Source organism: Brachyhypopomus gauderio, unplaced genomic scaffold (assembly GCF_052324685.1).
Source record: "Brachyhypopomus gauderio isolate BG-103 unplaced genomic scaffold, BGAUD_0.2 sc92, whole genome shotgun sequence".
NCBI lineage: Eukaryota > Metazoa > Chordata > Actinopteri > Gymnotiformes > Hypopomidae > Brachyhypopomus > Brachyhypopomus gauderio.
Window position 1 is genome coordinate 100,794 of NW_027506913.1, and position 18,903 is coordinate 119,696.

At 41.5% G+C, this 18,903-nt stretch overlaps 30 non-coding genes across 30 annotated transcripts; all 30 read right to left on the minus strand.

Annotated features, from left to right (window-relative positions):
- Positions 1–693: 693 nt before the first annotated feature.
- trnaq-cug (transfer RNA glutamine (anticodon CUG)) lies at positions 694–765 on the minus strand. Its single transcript has one exon. It is a non-coding gene; the product is annotated as a tRNA-Gln (tRNA).
- A 227-nt stretch (positions 766–992) lies between these two features.
- On the minus strand, positions 993–1,064 carry trnaq-uug (transfer RNA glutamine (anticodon UUG)). Its single transcript has one exon. It is a non-coding gene; the product is annotated as a tRNA-Gln (tRNA).
- Positions 1,065–1,759: 695 nt separating this feature from the next.
- trnaq-cug (transfer RNA glutamine (anticodon CUG)) lies at positions 1,760–1,831 on the minus strand. The gene has a single exon. It is a non-coding gene; the product is annotated as a tRNA-Gln (tRNA).
- A 227-nt stretch (positions 1,832–2,058) lies between these two features.
- On the minus strand, positions 2,059–2,130 carry trnaq-uug (transfer RNA glutamine (anticodon UUG)). Its single transcript has one exon. It is a non-coding gene; the product is annotated as a tRNA-Gln (tRNA).
- Positions 2,131–3,124: 994 nt separating this feature from the next.
- Positions 3,125–3,196, minus strand: trnaq-cug (transfer RNA glutamine (anticodon CUG)). The gene has a single exon. It is a non-coding gene; the product is annotated as a tRNA-Gln (tRNA).
- Positions 3,197–3,423: 227 nt separating this feature from the next.
- Positions 3,424–3,495, minus strand: trnaq-uug (transfer RNA glutamine (anticodon UUG)). The gene has a single exon. It is a non-coding gene; the product is annotated as a tRNA-Gln (tRNA).
- Positions 3,496–4,190: 695 nt separating this feature from the next.
- Positions 4,191–4,262, minus strand: trnaq-cug (transfer RNA glutamine (anticodon CUG)). Its single transcript has one exon. It is a non-coding gene; the product is annotated as a tRNA-Gln (tRNA).
- A 227-nt stretch (positions 4,263–4,489) lies between these two features.
- trnaq-uug (transfer RNA glutamine (anticodon UUG)) lies at positions 4,490–4,561 on the minus strand. The gene has a single exon. It is a non-coding gene; the product is annotated as a tRNA-Gln (tRNA).
- Positions 4,562–5,555: 994 nt separating this feature from the next.
- trnaq-uug (transfer RNA glutamine (anticodon UUG)) lies at positions 5,556–5,627 on the minus strand. The gene has a single exon. It is a non-coding gene; the product is annotated as a tRNA-Gln (tRNA).
- Positions 5,628–6,621: 994 nt separating this feature from the next.
- trnaq-cug (transfer RNA glutamine (anticodon CUG)) lies at positions 6,622–6,693 on the minus strand. The gene has a single exon. It is a non-coding gene; the product is annotated as a tRNA-Gln (tRNA).
- Positions 6,694–6,920: 227 nt separating this feature from the next.
- trnaq-uug (transfer RNA glutamine (anticodon UUG)) lies at positions 6,921–6,992 on the minus strand. The gene has a single exon. It is a non-coding gene; the product is annotated as a tRNA-Gln (tRNA).
- Positions 6,993–7,687: 695 nt separating this feature from the next.
- On the minus strand, positions 7,688–7,759 carry trnaq-cug (transfer RNA glutamine (anticodon CUG)). The gene has a single exon. It is a non-coding gene; the product is annotated as a tRNA-Gln (tRNA).
- Positions 7,760–7,986: 227 nt separating this feature from the next.
- Positions 7,987–8,058, minus strand: trnaq-uug (transfer RNA glutamine (anticodon UUG)). The gene has a single exon. It is a non-coding gene; the product is annotated as a tRNA-Gln (tRNA).
- Positions 8,059–9,052: 994 nt separating this feature from the next.
- Positions 9,053–9,124, minus strand: trnaq-uug (transfer RNA glutamine (anticodon UUG)). Its single transcript has one exon. It is a non-coding gene; the product is annotated as a tRNA-Gln (tRNA).
- A 695-nt stretch (positions 9,125–9,819) lies between these two features.
- Positions 9,820–9,891, minus strand: trnaq-cug (transfer RNA glutamine (anticodon CUG)). The gene has a single exon. It is a non-coding gene; the product is annotated as a tRNA-Gln (tRNA).
- A 227-nt stretch (positions 9,892–10,118) lies between these two features.
- On the minus strand, positions 10,119–10,190 carry trnaq-cug (transfer RNA glutamine (anticodon CUG)). Its single transcript has one exon. It is a non-coding gene; the product is annotated as a tRNA-Gln (tRNA).
- Positions 10,191–10,417: 227 nt separating this feature from the next.
- Positions 10,418–10,489, minus strand: trnaq-cug (transfer RNA glutamine (anticodon CUG)). The gene has a single exon. It is a non-coding gene; the product is annotated as a tRNA-Gln (tRNA).
- Positions 10,490–10,716: 227 nt separating this feature from the next.
- trnaq-cug (transfer RNA glutamine (anticodon CUG)) lies at positions 10,717–10,788 on the minus strand. The gene has a single exon. It is a non-coding gene; the product is annotated as a tRNA-Gln (tRNA).
- A 227-nt stretch (positions 10,789–11,015) lies between these two features.
- trnaq-uug (transfer RNA glutamine (anticodon UUG)) lies at positions 11,016–11,087 on the minus strand. Its single transcript has one exon. It is a non-coding gene; the product is annotated as a tRNA-Gln (tRNA).
- A 695-nt stretch (positions 11,088–11,782) lies between these two features.
- trnaq-cug (transfer RNA glutamine (anticodon CUG)) lies at positions 11,783–11,854 on the minus strand. The gene has a single exon. It is a non-coding gene; the product is annotated as a tRNA-Gln (tRNA).
- A 227-nt stretch (positions 11,855–12,081) lies between these two features.
- On the minus strand, positions 12,082–12,153 carry trnaq-uug (transfer RNA glutamine (anticodon UUG)). Its single transcript has one exon. It is a non-coding gene; the product is annotated as a tRNA-Gln (tRNA).
- Positions 12,154–13,147: 994 nt separating this feature from the next.
- Positions 13,148–13,219, minus strand: trnaq-uug (transfer RNA glutamine (anticodon UUG)). Its single transcript has one exon. It is a non-coding gene; the product is annotated as a tRNA-Gln (tRNA).
- A 695-nt stretch (positions 13,220–13,914) lies between these two features.
- Positions 13,915–13,986, minus strand: trnaq-cug (transfer RNA glutamine (anticodon CUG)). Its single transcript has one exon. It is a non-coding gene; the product is annotated as a tRNA-Gln (tRNA).
- A 227-nt stretch (positions 13,987–14,213) lies between these two features.
- On the minus strand, positions 14,214–14,285 carry trnaq-cug (transfer RNA glutamine (anticodon CUG)). The gene has a single exon. It is a non-coding gene; the product is annotated as a tRNA-Gln (tRNA).
- A 227-nt stretch (positions 14,286–14,512) lies between these two features.
- On the minus strand, positions 14,513–14,584 carry trnaq-cug (transfer RNA glutamine (anticodon CUG)). The gene has a single exon. It is a non-coding gene; the product is annotated as a tRNA-Gln (tRNA).
- Positions 14,585–14,811: 227 nt separating this feature from the next.
- trnaq-cug (transfer RNA glutamine (anticodon CUG)) lies at positions 14,812–14,883 on the minus strand. Its single transcript has one exon. It is a non-coding gene; the product is annotated as a tRNA-Gln (tRNA).
- A 227-nt stretch (positions 14,884–15,110) lies between these two features.
- On the minus strand, positions 15,111–15,182 carry trnaq-uug (transfer RNA glutamine (anticodon UUG)). Its single transcript has one exon. It is a non-coding gene; the product is annotated as a tRNA-Gln (tRNA).
- Positions 15,183–16,176: 994 nt separating this feature from the next.
- On the minus strand, positions 16,177–16,248 carry trnaq-uug (transfer RNA glutamine (anticodon UUG)). Its single transcript has one exon. It is a non-coding gene; the product is annotated as a tRNA-Gln (tRNA).
- A 695-nt stretch (positions 16,249–16,943) lies between these two features.
- On the minus strand, positions 16,944–17,015 carry trnaq-uug (transfer RNA glutamine (anticodon UUG)). The gene has a single exon. It is a non-coding gene; the product is annotated as a tRNA-Gln (tRNA).
- Positions 17,016–18,308: 1,293 nt separating this feature from the next.
- trnaq-uug (transfer RNA glutamine (anticodon UUG)) lies at positions 18,309–18,380 on the minus strand. Its single transcript has one exon. It is a non-coding gene; the product is annotated as a tRNA-Gln (tRNA).
- Between the last annotated feature and the right edge of the window lie 523 nt (positions 18,381–18,903).

Sequence of the window (18,903 nt, forward strand, 5' to 3'; positions counted from 1 at the left end):
ATGAAATATGCTGGAATTATAAAGACCGCAAGCATGTGATAGAGCTTGCATGGAGAAAAGACCTGCAAGCTGGAATCAACACTAATGAATCAAAAGGTTCCACTGAGAGTTGAACTCAGATTGCTGGATTCAGAGTCCAGAGTGCTAACCATTACACCATGGAACCTAAAAGATAAGTTCTGATTCTTCTGTTTTGCTGGGTTCACAGACCAAGTTAAGCTCAAAGTGACTTGTCTTGAGAGGATGCAAGTTGCAACAACTACAGACAAGGACTTCCAGCAACAAGATGTTTAGTTGAGGTATTCGATTTGGTCAACTGAAAGACACTTTCTGTTTACACTAGTCTTCAACAACGAAAGCTGGTACAACCCCTGATAAAGAGCATGTAGCAGAAAGGTTCCACCGAGAGTCGAACTTGGATTGCTGAATTCAGAGTCCAGCGTGCTAACCATTACACCATGGAACCTACGTTAGACACTTCTGAGTCTTGTTTTGCTGGGTTCACAGACCAAGTTAAGCTCAAATTGACTTGTCTTGAGAGGATGCAGGTTGCAACAACTACAGACAAGGACTTCCAGCAACAAGATATTTAGTTGAGGTATTCGATTTGGTCAACTGAAAGACACTTTCTGTTTACAGTAGTCTTCAACAACGAAAGCTGGTACAATCCCAGATAAAGAGCATGTAGCAGAAAGGTTCCACCGAGAGTCGAACTCGGATTGCTGGATTCAGAGTCCAGAGTGCTAACCATTACACCATGGAACCTACTTTAGACACTTCTGAGTCTTGTTTTGCTCGGTTCACAGACCAAGTTAAGCTCAAAGTGACTTGTCATGGGAGAATGCAGGTTGCAACAACTACAGACAAGGACTTCCAGCAACAAGATAATTAGTTGAGGTATTTGATTTGGTCAACTGAAAGACTCTTTCTGTTTACAGTAGTCTTCAACAATGAAAGCTGGTACAATCCCAGATAAAGAGCATGTAGCAGAAAGGTTCCACCGAGAGTCGAACTCGGATCACTGGATTCAAAGTCCAGAGTGCTGACCATTACACCATGGAACCCACAGCAAAAGTTGTTTCTAGCAAATGAGTTGCTGGATTCAGAGTCCAGAATGCTAACACCATGGAAACAGCAAATAGGTTTCCAACTTCTCTGCCGTTGATTTCAGAGTCTGTTGTGCTTACTACTGCATCACGCAACCAAAGAAATTAGCTTTTGTGAATACTGTTTTGCTGAACACATAGCAAAACATCCTGTCCTGAGACCCTAGCATATTTGGATTTAAATGACTTCACCAATTCTAGGATAATCAGAAAGCTGTTTGCCACAAGAACAAGCATGTAAAAATTCTGAAAACAATTCATGAAATATGCTGGAATTATAAAGACCGCAAGCATGTGATAGAGCTTGCATGGAGAAAAGACCTGCAAGCTGGAATCAACACTAATGAATCAAAAGGTTCCACTGAGAGTTGAACTCAGATTGCTGGATTCAGAGTCCAGAGTGCTAACCATTACACCATGGAACCTAAAAGATAAGTTCTGATTCTTCTGTTTTGCTGGGTTCACAGACCAAGTTAAGCTCAAAGTGACTTGTCTTGAGAGGATGCAAGTTGCAACAACTACAGACAAGGACTTCCAGCAACAAGATGTTTAGTTGAGGTATTCGATTTGGTCAACTGAAAGACACTTTCTGTTTACACTAGTCTTCAACAACGAAAGCTGTAACAACCCCTGATAAAGAGCATGTAGCAGAAAGGTTCCACCGAGAGTCGAACTCGGATTGCTGGATTCAGAGTCCAGAGTGCTAACCATTACACCATGGAACCTACGTTAGACACTTCTGAGTCTTGTTTTGCTCGGTTCACAGACCAAGTTAAGCTCAAAGTGACTTGTCATGGGAGAATGCAGGTTGCAACAACTACAGACAAGGACTTCCAGCAACAAGATAATTAGTTGAGGTATTTGATTTGGTCAACTGAAAGACACTTTCTGTTTACAGTAGTCTTCAACAATGAAAGCTGGTACAATCCCAGATAAAGAGCATGTAACAGAAAGGTTCCACCGAGAGTCGAACTCGGATCACTGGATTCAAAGTCCAGAGTGCTGACCATTACACCATGGAACCCACAGCAAAAGTTGTTTCTAGCAAATGAGTTGCTGGATTCAGAGTCCAGAATGCTAACACCATGGAAACAGCAAATAGGTTTCCAACTTCTCTGCCGTTGATTTCAGAGTCTGTTGTGCTTACTACTGCATCACGCAACCAAAGAAATTAGCTTTTGTGAATACTGTTTTGCTGAACACATAGCAAAACATCCTGTCCTGAGACCCTAGCATATTTGGATTTAAATGACTTCACCAATTCTAGGATAATCAGAAAGCTGTTTGCCACAAGAACAAGCATGTAAAAATTCTGAAAACAATTCATGAAATATGCTGGAATTATAAAGACCGCAAGCATGTGATAGAGCTTGCATGGAGAAAAGACCTGCAAGCTGGAATCAACACTAATGAATCAAAAGGTTCCACTGAGAGTTGAACTCAGATTGCTGGATTCAGAGTCCAGAGTGCTAACCATTACACCATGGAACCTAAAAGATAAGTTCTGATTCTTCTGTTTTGCTGGGTTCACAGACCAAGTTAAGCTCAAAGTGACTTGTCTTGAGAGGATGCAAGTTGCAACAACTACAGACAAGGACTTCCAGCAACAAGATGTTTAGTTGAGGTATTCGATTTGGTCAACTGAAAGACACTTTCTGTTTACACTAGTCTTCAACAACGAAAGCTGGTACAACCCCTGATAAAGAGCATGTAGCAGAAAGGTTCCACCGAGAGTCGAACTTGGATTGCTGAATTCAGAGTCCAGCGTGCTAACCATTACACCATGGAACCTACGTTAGACACTTCTGAGTCTTGTTTTGCTGGGTTCACAGACCAAGTTAAGCTCAAATTGACTTGTCTTGAGAGGATGCAGGTTGCAACAACTACAGACAAGGACTTCCAGCAACAAGATATTTAGTTGAGGTATTCGATTTGGTCAACTGAAAGACACTTTCTGTTTACAGTAGTCTTCAACAACGAAAGCTGGTACAATCCCAGATAAAGAGCATGTAGCAGAAAGGTTCCACCGAGAGTCGAACTCGGATTGCTGGATTCAGAGTCCAGAGTGCTAACCATTACACCATGGAACCTACTTTAGACACTTCTGAGTCTTGTTTTGCTCGGTTCACAGACCAAGTTAAGCTCAAAGTGACTTGTCATGGGAGAATGCAGGTTGCAACAACTACAGACAAGGACTTCCAGCAACAAGATAATTAGTTGAGGTATTTGATTTGGTCAACTGAAAGACACTTTCTGTTTACAGTAGTCTTCAACAATGAAAGCTGGTACAATCCCAGATAAAGAGCATGTAGCAGAAAGGTTCCACCGAGAGTCGAACTCGGATCACTGGATTCAAAGTCCAGAGTGCTGACCATTACACCATGGAACCCACAGCAAAAGTTGTTTCTAGCAAATGAGTTGCTGGATTCAGAGTCCAGAATGCTAACACCATGGAAACAGCAAATAGGTTTCCAACTTCTCTGCCGTTGATTTCAGAGTCTGTTGTGCTTACTACTGCATCACGCAACCAAAGAAATTAGCTTTTGTGAATACTGTTTTGCTGAACACATAGCAAAACATCCTGTCCTGAGACCCTAGCATATTTGGATTTAAATGACTTCACCAATTCTAGGATAATCAGAAAGCTGTTTGCCACAAGAACAAGCATGTAAAAATTCTGAAAACAATTCATGAAATATGCTGGAATTATAAAGACCGCAAGCATGTGATAGAGCTTGCATGGAGAAAAGACCTGCAAGCTGGAATCAACACTAATGAATCAAAAGGTTCCACTGAGAGTTGAACTCAGATTGCTGGATTCAGAGTCCAGAGTGCTAACCATTACACCATGGAACCTAAAAGATAAGTTCTGATTCTTCTGTTTTGCTGGGTTCACAGACCAAGTTAAGCTCAAAGTGACTTGTCTTGAGAGGATGCAAGTTGCAACAACTACAGACAAGGACTTCCAGCAACAAGATGTTTAGTTGAGGTATTCGATTTGGTCAACTGAAAGACACTTTCTGTTTACACTAGTCTTCAACAACGAAAGCTGTAACAACCCCTGATAAAGAGCATGTAGCAGAAAGGTTCCACCGAGAGTCGAACTCGGATTGCTGGATTCAGAGTCCAGAGTGCTAACCATTACACCATGGAACCTACGTTAGACACTTCTGAGTCTTGTTTTGCTCGGTTCACAGACCAAGTTAAGCTCAAAGTGACTTGTCATGGGAGAATGCAGGTTGCAACAACTACAGACAAGGACTTCCAGCAACAAGATAATTAGTTGAGGTATTTGATTTGGTCAACTGAAAGACACTTTCTGTTTACAGTAGTCTTCAACAATGAAAGCTGGTACAATCCCAGATAAAGAGCATGTAACAGAAAGGTTCCACCGAGAGTCGAACTCGGATCACTGGATTCAAAGTCCAGAGTGCTGACCATTACACCATGGAACCCACAGCAAAAGTTGTTTCTAGCAAATGAGTTGCTGGATTCAGAGTCCAGAATGCTAACACCATGGAAACAGCAAATAGGTTTCCAACTTCTCTGCCGTTGATTTCAGAGTCTGTTGTGCTTACTACTGCATCACGCAACCAAAGAAATTAGCTTTTGTGAATACTGTTTTGCTGAACACATAGCAAAACATCCTGTCCTGAGACCCTAGCATATTTGGATTTAAATGACTTCACCAATTCTAGGATAATCAGAAAGCTGTTTGCCACAAGAACAAGCATGTAAAAATTCTGAAAACAATTCATGAAATATGCTGGAATTATAAAGACCGCAAGCATGTGATAGAGCTTGCATGGAGAAAAGACCTGCAAGCTGGAATCAACACTAATGAATCAAAAGGTTCCACTGAGAGTTGAACTCAGATTGCTGGATTCAGAGTCCAGAGTGCTAACCATTACACCATGGAACCTAAAAGATAAGTTCTGATTCTTCTGTTTTGCTGGGTTCACAGACCAAGTTAAGCTCAAAGTGACTTGTCTTGAGAGGATGCACGTTGCAACAACTACAGACAAGGACTTCCAGCAACAAGATGTTTAGTTGAGGTATTCGATTTGGTCAACTGAAAGACACTTTCTGTTTACACTAGTCTTCAACAACGAAAGCTGGTACAACCCCTGATAAAGAGCATGCAGCAGAAAGGTTCCACCGAGAGTCGAACTTGGATTGCTGGATTCAGAGTCCAGCGTGCTAACCATTACACCATGGAACCTATGTTAGACACTTCTGAGTCTTGTTTTGCAGGGTTCACAGACCAAGTTAAGCTCAAAGTGACTTGTCTTGAGAGGATGCAGGTTGCAACAACTACAGACAAGGACTTCCAGCAACAAGATGTTTAGTTGAGGTATTTGATTTGGTCAACTGAAAGACACTTTCTGTTTACAGTAGTCTTCAACAATGAAAGCTGGTACAATCCCAGATAAAGAGTATGTAGTAGAAAGGTTCCACCGAGAGTCGAACTCGGATCACTGGATTCAAAGTCCAGAGTGCTGACCATTACACCATGGAACCCACAGCAAAAGTTGTTTCTAGCAAATGAGTTTCTGGATTCAGAGTCCAGAATGCTAACACCATGGAAACAGCAAATAGGTTTCCAACTTCTCTGTCGTTGATTTCAGAGTCTGTTGTGCTTACTACTGCATCACGCAACCAAAGAAATTAGCTTTTGTGAATACTGTTTTGCTGAACACATAGCAAAACATCCTGTCCTGAGACCCTAGCATATTTGGATTTAAATGACTTCACCAATTCTAGGATAATCAGAAAGCTGTTTGCCACAAGAACAAGCATGTAAAAATTCTGAAAACAATTCATGAAATATGCTGGAATTATATAGACCGCAAGCATGTGATAGAGCTTGCATGGAGAAAAGACCTGCAAGCTGGAATCAACACTAATGAATCAAAAGGTTCCACTGAGAGTTGAACTCAGATTGCTGGATTCAGAGTCCAGAGTGCTAACCATTACACCATGGAACCTAAAAGATAAGTTCTGATTCTTCTGTTTTGCTGGGTTCACAGACCAAGTTAAGCTCAAAGTGACTTGTCTTGAGAGGATGCAAGTTGCAACAACTACAGACAAGGACTTCCAGCAACAAGATGTTTAGTTGAGGTATTCGATTTGGTCAACTGAAAGACACTTTCTGTTTACACTAGTCTTCAACAACGAAAGCTGGTACAACCCCTGATAAAGAGCATGTAGCAGAAAGGTTCCACCGAGAGTCGAACTTGGATTGCTGAATTCAGAGTCCAGCGTGCTAACCATTACACCATGGAACCTACGTTAGACACTTCTGAGTCTTGTTTTGCTGGGTTCACAGACCAAGTTAAGCTCAAATTGACTTGTCTTGAGAGGATGCAGGTTGCAACAACTACAGACAAGGACTTCCAGCAACAAGATATTTAGTTGAGGTATTCGATTTGGTCAACTGAAAGACACTTTCTGTTTACAGTAGTCTTCAACAACGAAAGCTGGTACAATCCCAGATAAAGAGCATGTAGCAGAAAGGTTCCACCGAGAGTCGAACTCGGATTGCTGGATTCAGAGTCCAGAGTGCTAACCATTACACCATGGAACCTACTTTAGACACTTCTGAGTCTTGTTTTGCTCGGTTCACAGACCAAGTTAAGCTCAAAGTGACTTGTCATGGGAGAATGCAGGTTGCAACAACTACAGACAAGGACTTCCAGCAACAAGATAATTAGTTGAGGTATTTGATTTGGTCAACTGAAAGACACTTTCTGTTTACAGTAGTCTTCAACAATGAAAGCTGGTACAATCCCAGATAAAGAGCATGTAGCAGAAAGGTTCCACCGAGAGTCGAACTCGGATCACTGGATTCAAAGTCCAGAGTGCTGACCATTACACCATGGAACCCACAGCAAAAGTTGTTTCTAGCAAATGAGTTGCTGGATTCAGAGTCCAGAATGCTAACACCATGGAAACAGCAAATAGGTTTCCAACTTCTCTGCCGTTGATTTCAGAGTCTGTTGTGCTTACTACTGCATCACGCAACCAAAGAAATTAGCTTTTGTGAATACTGTTTTGCTGAACACATAGCAAAACATCCTGTCCTGAGACCCTAGCATATTTGGATTTAAATGACTTCACCAATTCTAGGATAATCAGAAAGCTGTTTGCCACAAGAACAAGCATGTAAAAATTCTGAAAACAATTCATGAAATATGCTGGAATTATAAAGACCGCAAGCATGTGATAGAGCTTGCATGGAGAAAAGACCTGCAAGCTGGAATCAACACTAATGAATCAAAAGGTTCCACTGAGAGTTGAACTCAGATTGCTGGATTCAGAGTCCAGAGTGCTAACCATTACACCATGGAACCTAAAAGATAAGTTCTGATTCTTCTGTTTTGCTGGGTTCACAGACCAAGTTAAGCTCAAAGTGACTTGTCTTGAGAGGATGCAAGTTGCAACAACTACAGACAAGGACTTCCAGCAACAAGATGTTTAGTTGAGGTATTCGATTTGGTCAACTGAAAGACACTTTCTGTTTACACTAGTCTTCAACAACGAAAGCTGTAACAACCCCTGATAAAGAGCATGTAGCAGAAAGGTTCCACCGAGAGTCGAACTCGGATTGCTGGATTCAGAGTCCAGAGTGCTAACCATTACACCATGGAACCTACGTTAGACACTTCTGAGTCTTGTTTTGCTCGGTTCACAGACCAAGTTAAGCTCAAAGTGACTTGTCATGGGAGAATGCAGGTTGCAACAACTACAGACAAGGACTTCCAGCAACAAGATAATTAGTTGAGGTATTTGATTTGGTCAACTGAAAGACACTTTCTGTTTACAGTAGTCTTCAACAATGAAAGCTGGTACAATCCCAGATAAAGAGCATGTAACAGAAAGGTTCCACCGAGAGTCGAACTCGGATCACTGGATTCAAAGTCCAGAGTGCTGACCATTACACCATGGAACCCACAGCAAAAGTTGTTTCTAGCAAATGAGTTGCTGGATTCAGAGTCCAGAATGCTAACACCATGGAAACAGCAAATAGGTTTCCAACTTCTCTGCCGTTGATTTCAGAGTCTGTTGTGCTTACTACTGCATCACGCAACCAAAGAAATTAGCTTTTGTGAATACTGTTTTGCTGAACACATAGCAAAACATCCTGTCCTGAGACCCTAGCATATTTGGATTTAAATGACTTCACCAATTCTAGGATAATCAGAAAGCTGTTTGCCACAAGAACAAGCATGTAAAAATTCTGAAAACAATTCATGAAATATGCTGGAATTATAAAGACCGCAAGCATGTGATAGAGCTTGCATGGAGAAAAGACCTGCAAGCTGGAATCAACACTAATGAATCAAAAGGTTCCACTGAGAGTTGAACTCAGATTGCTGGATTCAGAGTCCAGAGTGCTAACCATTACACCATGGAACCTAAAAGATAAGTTCTGATTCTTCTGTTTTGCTGGGTTCACAGACCAAGTTAAGCTCAAAGTGACTTGTCTTGAGAGGATGCACGTTGCAACAACTACAGACAAGGACTTCCAGCAACAAGATGTTTAGTTGAGGTATTCGATTTGGTCAACTGAAAGACACTTTCTGTTTACACTAGTCTTCAACAACGAAAGCTGGTACAACCCCTGATAAAGAGCATGCAGCAGAAAGGTTCCACCGAGAGTCGAACTTGGATTGCTGGATTCAGAGTCCAGCGTGCTAACCATTACACCATGGAACCTATGTTAGACACTTCTGAGTCTTGTTTTGCTGGGTTCACAGACCAAGTTAAGCTCAAAGTGACTTGTCTTGAGAGGATGCAGGTTGCAACAACTACAGACAAGGACTTCCAGCAACAAGATGTTTAGTTGAGGTATTTGATTTGGTCAACTGAAAGACACTTTCTGTTTACAGTAGTCTTCAACAATGAAAGCTGGTACAATCCCAGATAAAGAGTATGTAGTAGAAAGGTTCCACCGAGAGTCGAACTCGGATCACTGGATTCAAAGTCCAGAGTGCTGACCATTACACCATGGAACCCACAGCAAAAGTTGTTTCTAGCAAATGAGTTTCTGGATTCAGAGTCCAGAATGCTAACACCATGGAAACAGCAAATAGGTTTCCAACTTCTCTGTCGTTGATTTCAGAGTCTGTTGTGCTTACTACTGCATCACGCAACCAAAGAAATTAGCTTTTGTGAATACTGTTTTGCTGAACACATAGCAAAACATCCTGTCCTGAGACCCTAGCATATTTGGATTTAAATGACTTCACCAATTCTAGGATAATCAGAAAGCTGTTTGCCACAAGAACAAGCATGTAAAAATTCTGAAAACAATTCATGAAATATGCTGGAATTATATAGACCGCAAGCATGTGATAGAGCTTGCATGGAGAAAAGACCTGCAAGCTGGAATCAACACTAATGAATCAAAAGGTTCCACTGAGAGTTGAACTCAGATTGCTGGATTCAGAGTCCAGAGTGCTAACCATTACACCATGGAACCTAAAAGATAATTTCTGATTCTTCTGTTTTGCTGGGTTCACAGACCAAGTTAAGCTCAAAGTGACTTGTCTTGAGAGGATGCAAGTTGCAACAACTACAGACAAGGACTTCCAGCAACAAGATATTTAGTTGAGGTATTCGATTTGGTCAACTGAAAGACACTTTCTGTTTACAGTAGTCTTCAACAATGAAAGCTGGTACAATCCCAGATAAAGAGCATGTAGCAGAAAGGTTCCACCGAGAGTCGAACTCGGATTGCTGGATTCAGAGTCCAGAGTGCTAACCATTACACCATGGAACCTACATGAGACACTTCTGAGTCTTGTTTTGCTGGGTTCACAGACCAAGTTAAGCTCAAAGTGACTTGTCATGGGAGAATGCATGTTGCAACAACTACAGACAAGGACTTCCAGCAACAAGATAATTAGTTGAGGTATTTGATTTGGTCAACTGAAAGACACTTTCTGTTTACACTAGTCTTCAACAACGAAAGCTGGTACAACCCCAGATAAAGAGCATGTAGCAGAAAGGTTCCACCGAGAGTCGAACTCGGATTGCTGGATTCAGAGTCCAGAGTGCTAACCATTACACCATGGAACCTACATTAGACATTTCTGAGTCTTGTTTTGCTGGGTTCACAGACCAAGTTAAGCTCAAAGTGACTTGTCATGGGAGAATGCAGGTTGCAACAACTACAGACAAGGACTTCCAGCAACAAGATATTTAGTTGAGGTATTCGATTTGGTCAACTGAAAGACACTTTCTGTTTACAGTAGTCTTCAACAATGAAAGCTGGTACAATCCCAGATAAAGAGCATGTAGCAGAAAGGTTCCACCGAGAGTCGAACTCGGATTGCTGGATTCAGAGTCCAGAGTGCTAACCATTACACCATGGAACCTACATGAGACACTTCTGAGTCTTGTTTTGCTGGGTTCACAGACCAAGTTAAGCTCAAAGTGACTTGTCATGGGAGAATGCATGTTGCAACAACTACAGACAAGGACTTCCAGCAACAAGATAATTAGTTGAGGTATTTGATTTGGTCAACTGAAAGACACTTTCTGTTTACACTAGTCTTCAACAACGAAAGCTGGTACAACCCCAGATAAAGAGCATGTAGCAGAAAGGTTCCACCGAGAGTCGAACTCGGATTGCTGGATTCAGAGTCCAGAGTGCTAACCATTACACCATGGAACCTACATTAGACATTTCTGAGTCTTGTTTTGCTGGGTTCACAGACCAAGTTAAGCTCAAAGTGACTTGTCATGGGAGAATGCAGGTTGCAACAACTACAGACAAGGACTTCCAGCAACAAGATAATTAGTTGAGGTATTTGATTTGGTCAACTGAAAGACACTTTCTGTTTACAGTAGTCTTCAACAATGAAAGCTGGTACAATCCCAGATAAAGAGCATGTAGCAGAAAGGTTCCACCGAGAGTCGAACTCGGATCACTGGATTCAAAGTCCAGAGTGCTGACCATTACACCATGGAACCCACAGCAAAAGTTGTTTCTAGCAAATGAGTTGCTGGATTCAGAGTTCAGAATGCTAACACCATGGAACCAGCAAATAGGTTTCCAACTTCTCTGCCGTTGATTTCAGAGTCTGTTGTGCTTACTACTGCATCACGCAACCAAAGAAATTAGCTTTTGTGAATACTGTTTTGCTGAACACATAGCAAAACATCCTGTCCTGAGACCCTAGCATATTTGGATTTAAATGACTTCACCAATTCTAGGATAATCAGAAAGCTGTTTGCCACAAGAACAAGCATGTAAAAATTCTGAAAACAATTCATGAAATATGCTGGAATTATAAAGACCGCAAGCATGTGATAGAGCTTGCATGGAGAAAAGACCTGCAAGCTGGAATCAACACTAATGAATCAAAAGGTTCCACTGAGAGTTGAACTCAGATTGCTGGATTCAGAGTCCAGAGTGCTAACCATTACACCATGGAACCTAAAAGATAAGTTCTGATTCTTCTGTTTTGCTGGGTTCACAGACCAAGTTAAGCTCAAAGTGACTTGTCTTGAGAGGATGCAAGTTGCAACAACTACAGACAAGGACTTCCAGCAACAAGATGTTTAGTTGAGGTATTCGATTTGGTCAACTGAAAGACACTTTCTGTTTACACTAGTCTTCAACAACGAAAGCTGTAACAACCCCTGATAAAGAGCATGTAGCAGAAAGGTTCCACCGAGAGTCGAACTCGGATTGCTGGATTCAGAGTCCAGAGTGCTAACCATTACACCATGGAACCTACGTTAGACACTTCTGAGTCTTGTTTTGCTCGGTTCACAGACCAAGTTAAGCTCAAAGTGACTTGTCATGGGAGAATGCAGGTTGCAACAACTACAGACAAGGACTTCCAGCAACAAGATAATTAGTTGAGGTATTTGATTTGGTCAACTGAAAGACACTTTCTGTTTACAGTAGTCTTCAACAATGAAAGCTGGTACAATCCCAGATAAAGAGCATGTAGCAGAAAGGTTCCACCGAGAGTCGAACTCGGATCACTGGATTCAAAGTCCAGAGTGCTGACCATTACACCATGGAACCCACAGCAAAAGTTGTTTCTAGCAAATGAGTTGCTGGATTCAGAGTCCAGAATGCTAACACCATGGAAACAGCAAATAGGTTTCCAACTTCTCTGCCGTTGATTTCAGAGTCTGTTGTGCTTACTACTGCATCACGCAACCAAAGAAATTAGCTTTTGTGAATACTGTTTTGCTGAACACATAGCAAAACATCCTGTCCTGAGACCCTAGCATATTTGGATTTAAATGACTTCACCAATTCTAGGATAATCAGAAAGCTGTTTGCCACAAGAACAAGCATGTAAAAATTCTGAAAACAATTCATGAAATATGCTGGAATTATAAAGACCGCAAGCATGTGATAGAGCTTGCATGGAGAAAAGACCTGCAAGCTGGAATCAACACTAATGAATCAAAAGGTTCCACTGAGAGTTGAACTCAGATTGCTGGATTCAGAGTCCAGAGTGCTAACCATTACACCATGGAACCTAAAAGATAAGTTCTGATTCTTCTGTTTTGCTGGGTTCACAGACCAAGTTAAGCTCAAAGTGACTTGTCTTGAGAGGATGCACGTTGCAACAACTACAGACAAGGACTTCCAGCAACAAGATGTTTAGTTGAGGTATTCGATTTGGTCAACTGAAAGACACTTTCTGTTTACACTAGTCTTCAACAACGAAAGCTGGTACAACCCCTGATAAAGAGCATGCAGCAGAAAGGTTCCACCGAGAGTCGAACTTGGATTGCTGGATTCAGAGTCCAGCGTGCTAACCATTACACCATGGAACCTATGTTAGACACTTCTGAGTCTTGTTTTGCTGGGTTCACAGACCAAGTTAAGCTCAAAGTGACTTGTCTTGAGAGGATGCAGGTTGCAACAACTACAGACAAGGACTTCCAGCAACAAGATGTTTAGTTGAGGTATTTGATTTGGTCAACTGAAAGACACTTTCTGTTTACAGTAGTCTTCAACAATGAAAGCTGGTACAATCCCAGATAAAGAGTATGTAGTAGAAAGGTTCCACCGAGAGTCGAACTCGGATCACTGGATTCAAAGTCCAGAGTGCTGACCATTACACCATGGAACCCACAGCAAAAGTTGTTTCTAGCAAATGAGTTTCTGGATTCAGAGTCCAGAATGCTAACACCATGGAAACAGCAAATAGGTTTCCAACTTCTCTGTCGTTGATTTCAGAGTCTGTTGTGCTTACTACTGCATCACGCAACCAAAGAAATTAGCTTTTGTGAATACTGTTTTGCTGAACACATAGCAAAACATCCTGTCCTGAGACCCTAGCATATTTGGATTTAAATGACTTCACCAATTCTAGGATAATCAGAAAGCTGTTTGCCACAAGAACAAGCATGTAAAAATTCTGAAAACAATTCATGAAATATGCTGGAATTATATAGACCGCAAGCATGTGATAGAGCTTGCATGGAGAAAAGACCTGCAAGCTGGAATCAACACTAATGAATCAAAAGGTTCCACTGAGAGTTGAACTCAGATTGCTGGATTCAGAGTCCAGAGTGCTAACCATTACACCATGGAACCTAAAAGATAATTTCTGATTCTTCTGTTTTGCTGGGTTCACAGACCAAGTTAAGCTCAAAGTGACTTGTCTTGAGAGGATGCAAGTTGCAACAACTACAGACAAGGACTTCCAGCAACAAGATATTTAGTTGAGGTATTCGATTTGGTCAACTGAAAGACACTTTCTGTTTACAGTAGTCTTCAACAATGAAAGCTGGTACAATCCCAGATAAAGAGCATGTAGCAGAAAGGTTCCACCGAGAGTCGAACTCGGATTGCTGGATTCAGAGTCCAGAGTGCTAACCATTACACCATGGAACCTACATGAGACACTTCTGAGTCTTGTTTTGCTGGGTTCACAGACCAAGTTAAGCTCAAAGTGACTTGTCATGGGAGAATGCATGTTGCAACAACTACAGACAAGGACTTCCAGCAACAAGATAATTAGTTGAGGTATTTGATTTGGTCAACTGAAAGACACTTTCTGTTTACACTAGTCTTCAACAACGAAAGCTGGTACAACCCCAGATAAAGAGCATGTAGCAGAAAGGTTCCACCGAGAGTCGAACTCGGATTGCTGGATTCAGAGTCCAGAGTGCTAACCATTACACCATGGAACCTACATTAGACATTTCTGAGTCTTGTTTTGCTGGGTTCACAGACCAAGTTAAGCTCAAAGTGACTTGTCATGGGAGAATGCAGGTTGCAACAACTACAGACAAGGACTTCCAGCAACAAGATATTTAGTTGAGGTATTCGATTTGGTCAACTGAAAGACACTTTCTGTTTACAGTAGTCTTCAACAATGAAAGCTGGTACAATCCCAGATAAAGAGCATGTAGCAGAAAGGTTCCACCGAGAGTCGAACTCGGATTGCTGGATTCAGAGTCCAGAGTGCTAACCATTACACCATGGAACCTACATGAGACACTTCTGAGTCTTGTTTTGCTGGGTTCACAGACCAAGTTAAGCTCAAAGTGACTTGTCATGGGAGAATGCATGTTGCAACAACTACAGACAAGGACTTCCAGCAACAAGATAATTAGTTGAGGTATTTGATTTGGTCAACTGAAAGACACTTTCTGTTTACACTAGTCTTCAACAACGAAAGCTGGTACAACCCCAGATAAAGAGCATGTAGCAGAAAGGTTCCACCGAGAGTCGAACTCGGATTGCTGGATTCAGAGTCCAGAGTGCTAACCATTACACCATGGAACCTACATTAGACATTTCTGAGTCTTGTTTTGCTGGGTTCACAGACCAAGTTAAGCTCAAAGTGACTTGTCATGGGAGAATGCAGGTTGCAACAACTACAGACAAGGACTTCCAGCAACAAGATAATTAGTTGAGGTATTTGATTTGGTCAACTGAAAGACACTTTCTGTTTACAGTAGTCTTCAACAATGAAAGCTGGTACAATCCCAGATAAAGAGCATGTAGCAGAAAGGTTCCACCGAGAGTCGAACTCGGATCACTGGATTCAAAGTCCAGAGTGCTGACCATTACACCATGGAACCCACAGCAAAAGTTGTTTCTAGCAAATGAGTTGCTGGATTCAGAGTTCAGAATGCTAACACCATGGAACCAGCAAATAGGTTTCCAACTTCTCTGCCGTTGATTTCAGAGTCTGTTGTGCTTACTACTGCATCACGCAACCAAAGAAATTAGCTTTTGTGAATACTGTTTTGCTGAACACATAGCAAAACATCCTGTCCTGAGACCCTAGCATATTTGGATTTAAATGACTTCACCAATTCTAGGATAATCAGAAAGCTGTTTGCCACAAGAACAAGCATGTAAAAATTCTGAAAACAATTCATGAAATATGCTGGAATTATAAAGACCGCAAGCATGTGATAGAGCTTGCATGGAGAAAAGACCTGCAAGCTGGAATCAACACTAATGAATCAAAAGGTTCCACTGAGAGTTGAACTCAGATTGCTGGATTCAGAGTCCAGAGTGCTAACCATTACACCATGGAACCTAAAAGATAAGTTCTGATTCTTCTGTTTTGCTGGGTTCACAGACCAAGTTAAGCTCAAAGTGACTTGTCTTGAGAGGATGCAAGTTGCAACAACTACAGACAAGGACTTCCAGCAACAAGATGTTTAGTTGAGGTATTCGATTTGGTCAACTGAAAGACACTTTCTGTTTACACTAGTCTTCAACAACGAAAGCTGGTACAACCCCTGATAAAGAGCATGTAGCAGAAAAGTTCCACCGAGAGTCGAACTTGGATTGCTGGATTCAGAGTCCAGCGTGCTAACCATTACACCATGGAACCTACGTTAGACACTTCTGAGTCTTGTTTTGCTTGGTTCACAGACCAAGTTAAGCTCAAAGTGACTTGTCATGGGAGAATGCATGTTGCAACAACTACAGACAAGGACTTCCAGCAACAAGATAATTAGTTGAGGTATTTGATTTGGTCAACTGAAAGACACTTTCTGTTTACAGTAGTCTTCAACAATGAAAGCTGGTACAATCCCAGATAAAGAGCATGTAGCAGAAAGGTTCCACCAAGAGTCGAACTCGGATCACAGGATTCAAAGTCCAGAGTGCTGACCATTACACCATGGAACCCACGGCAAAAGTTGTTTCTAGCAAATGAGTTGCTGGATTCAGAGTCCAGAATGCTAACACCATGGAACCAGCAAATAGGTTTCCAACTTCTCTGCCGTTGATTTCAGAGTCTGTTGTGCTTACTACTGCATCACGCAACCAAAGAAATTAGCTTTTGTGAATACTGTTTTGCTGAACACATAGCAAAACATCCTGTCCTGAGACCCTAGCATATTTGGATTTAAATGACTTCACCAATTCTAGGATAATCAGAAAGCTGTTTGCCACAAGAACAAGCATGTAAAAATTCTGAAAACAATTCATGAAATATGCTGGAATTATAAAGACCGCAAGCATGTGATAGAGCTTGCATGGAGAAAAGACCTGCAAGCTGGAATCAACACTAATGAATCAAAAGGTTCCACTGAGAGTTGAACTCAGATTGCTGGATTCAGAGTCCAGAGTGCTAACCATTACACCATGGAACCTAAAAGATAAGTTCTGATTCTTCTGTTTTGCTGGGTTCACAGACCAAGTTAAGCTCAAAGTGACTTGTCTTGAGAGGATGCAAGTTGCAACAACTACAGACAAGGACTTCCAGCAACAAGATATTTAGTTGAGGTATTCGATTTGGTCAACTGAAAGACACTTTCTGTTTACAGTAGTCTTCAACAATGAAAGCTGGTACAATCCCAGATAAAGAGCATGTAGCAGAAAGGTTCCACCGAGAGTCGAACTCGGATCACTGGATTCAAAGTCCAGAGTGCTGACCATTACACCATGGAACCCACAGCAAAAGTTGTTTCTAGCAAATGAGTTGCTGGATTCAGAGTCCAGAATGCTAACACCATGGAAACAGCAAATAGGTTTCCAACTTCTCTGCCGTTGATTTCAGAGTCTGTTGTGCTTACTACTGCATCACGCAACCAAAGAAATTAGCTTTTGTGAATACTGTTTTGCTGAACACATAGCAAAACATCCTGTCCTGAGACCCTAGCATATTTGGATTTAAATGACTTCACCAATTCTAGGATAATCAGAAAGCTGTTTGCCACAAGAACAAGCATGTAAAAATTCTGAAAACAATTCATGAAATATGCTGGAATTATAAAGACCGCAAGCATGTGATAGAGCTTGCATGGAGAAAAGACCTGCAAGCTGGAATCAACACTAATGAATCAAAAGGTTCCACTGAGAGTTGAACTCAGATTGCTGGATTCAGAGTCCAGAGTGCTAACCATTACACCATGGAACCTAAAAGATAAGTTCTGATTCTTCTGTTTTGCTGGGTTCACAGACCAAGTTAAGCTCAAAGTGACTTGTCTTGAGAGGATGCAAGTTGCAACAACTACAGACAAGGACTTCCAGCAACAAGATGTTTAGTTTAGGTATTCGATTTGGTCAACTGAAAGACACTTTCTGTTTACACTAGTCTTCAACAACGAAAGCTGGTACAACCCCTGATAAAGAGCATGTAGCAGAAAGGTTCCACCGAGAGTCGAACTTGGATTGCTGAATTCAGAGTCCAGCGTGCTAACCATTACACCATGGAACCTACGTTAGACACTTCTGAGTCTTGTTTTGCTGGGTTCACAGACCAAGTTAAGCTCAAATTGACTTGTCTTGAGAGGATGCAGGTTGCAACAACTACAGACAAGGACTTCCAGCAACAAGATATTTAGTTGAGGTATTCGATTTGGTCAACTGAAAGACACTTTCTGTTTACACTAGTCTTCAACAACGAAAGCTGGTACAACCCCAGATAAAGAGCATGTAGCAGAAAGGTTCCACCGAGAGTCGAACTCGGATTGCTGGATTCAGAGTGCAGAGTGCTAACCATTACACCATGGAACCTACATTAGACATTTCTGAGTCTTGTTTTGCTGGGTTCACAGACCAAGTTAAGCTCAAAGTGACTTGTCATGGGAGAATGCAGGTTGCAACAACTACAGACAAGGACTTCCAGCAACAAGGTAATTAGTGGAGGTATTTGATTTGGTCAACTGAAAGACACTTTCTGTTTACAGTAGTCTTCAACAATGAAAGCTGGTACAATCCCAGATAAAGAGCATGTAGCAGAAAGGTTCCACCGAGAGTCGAACTCGGATCACTGGATTCAAAGTCCAGAGTGCTGACCATTACACCATGGAACCCACAGCAAAAGTTGTTTCTAGCAAATGAGTTGCTGGATTCAGAGTTCAGAATGCTAACACCATGGAACCAGCAAATAGGTTTCCAACTTCTCTGCCGTTGATTTCAGAGTCTGTTGTGCTTACTACTGCATCACGCAACCAAAGAAATTAGCTTTTGTGAATACTGTTTTGCTGAACACATAGCAAAACATCCTGTCCTGAGACCCTAGCATATTTGGATTTAAATGACTTCACCAATTCTAGGATAATCAGAAAGCTGTTTGCCACAAGAACAAGCATGTAAAAATTCTGAAAACAATTCATGAAATATGCTGGAATTATAAAGACCGCAAGCATGTGATAGAGCTTGCATGGAGAAAAGACCTGCAAGCTGGAATCAACACTAATGAATCAAAAGGTTCCACTGAGAGTTGAACTCAGATTGCTGGATTCAGAGTCCAGAGTGCTAACCATTACACCATGGAACCTAAAAGATAAGTTCTGATTCTTCTGTTTTGCTGGGTTCACAGACCAAGTTAAGCTC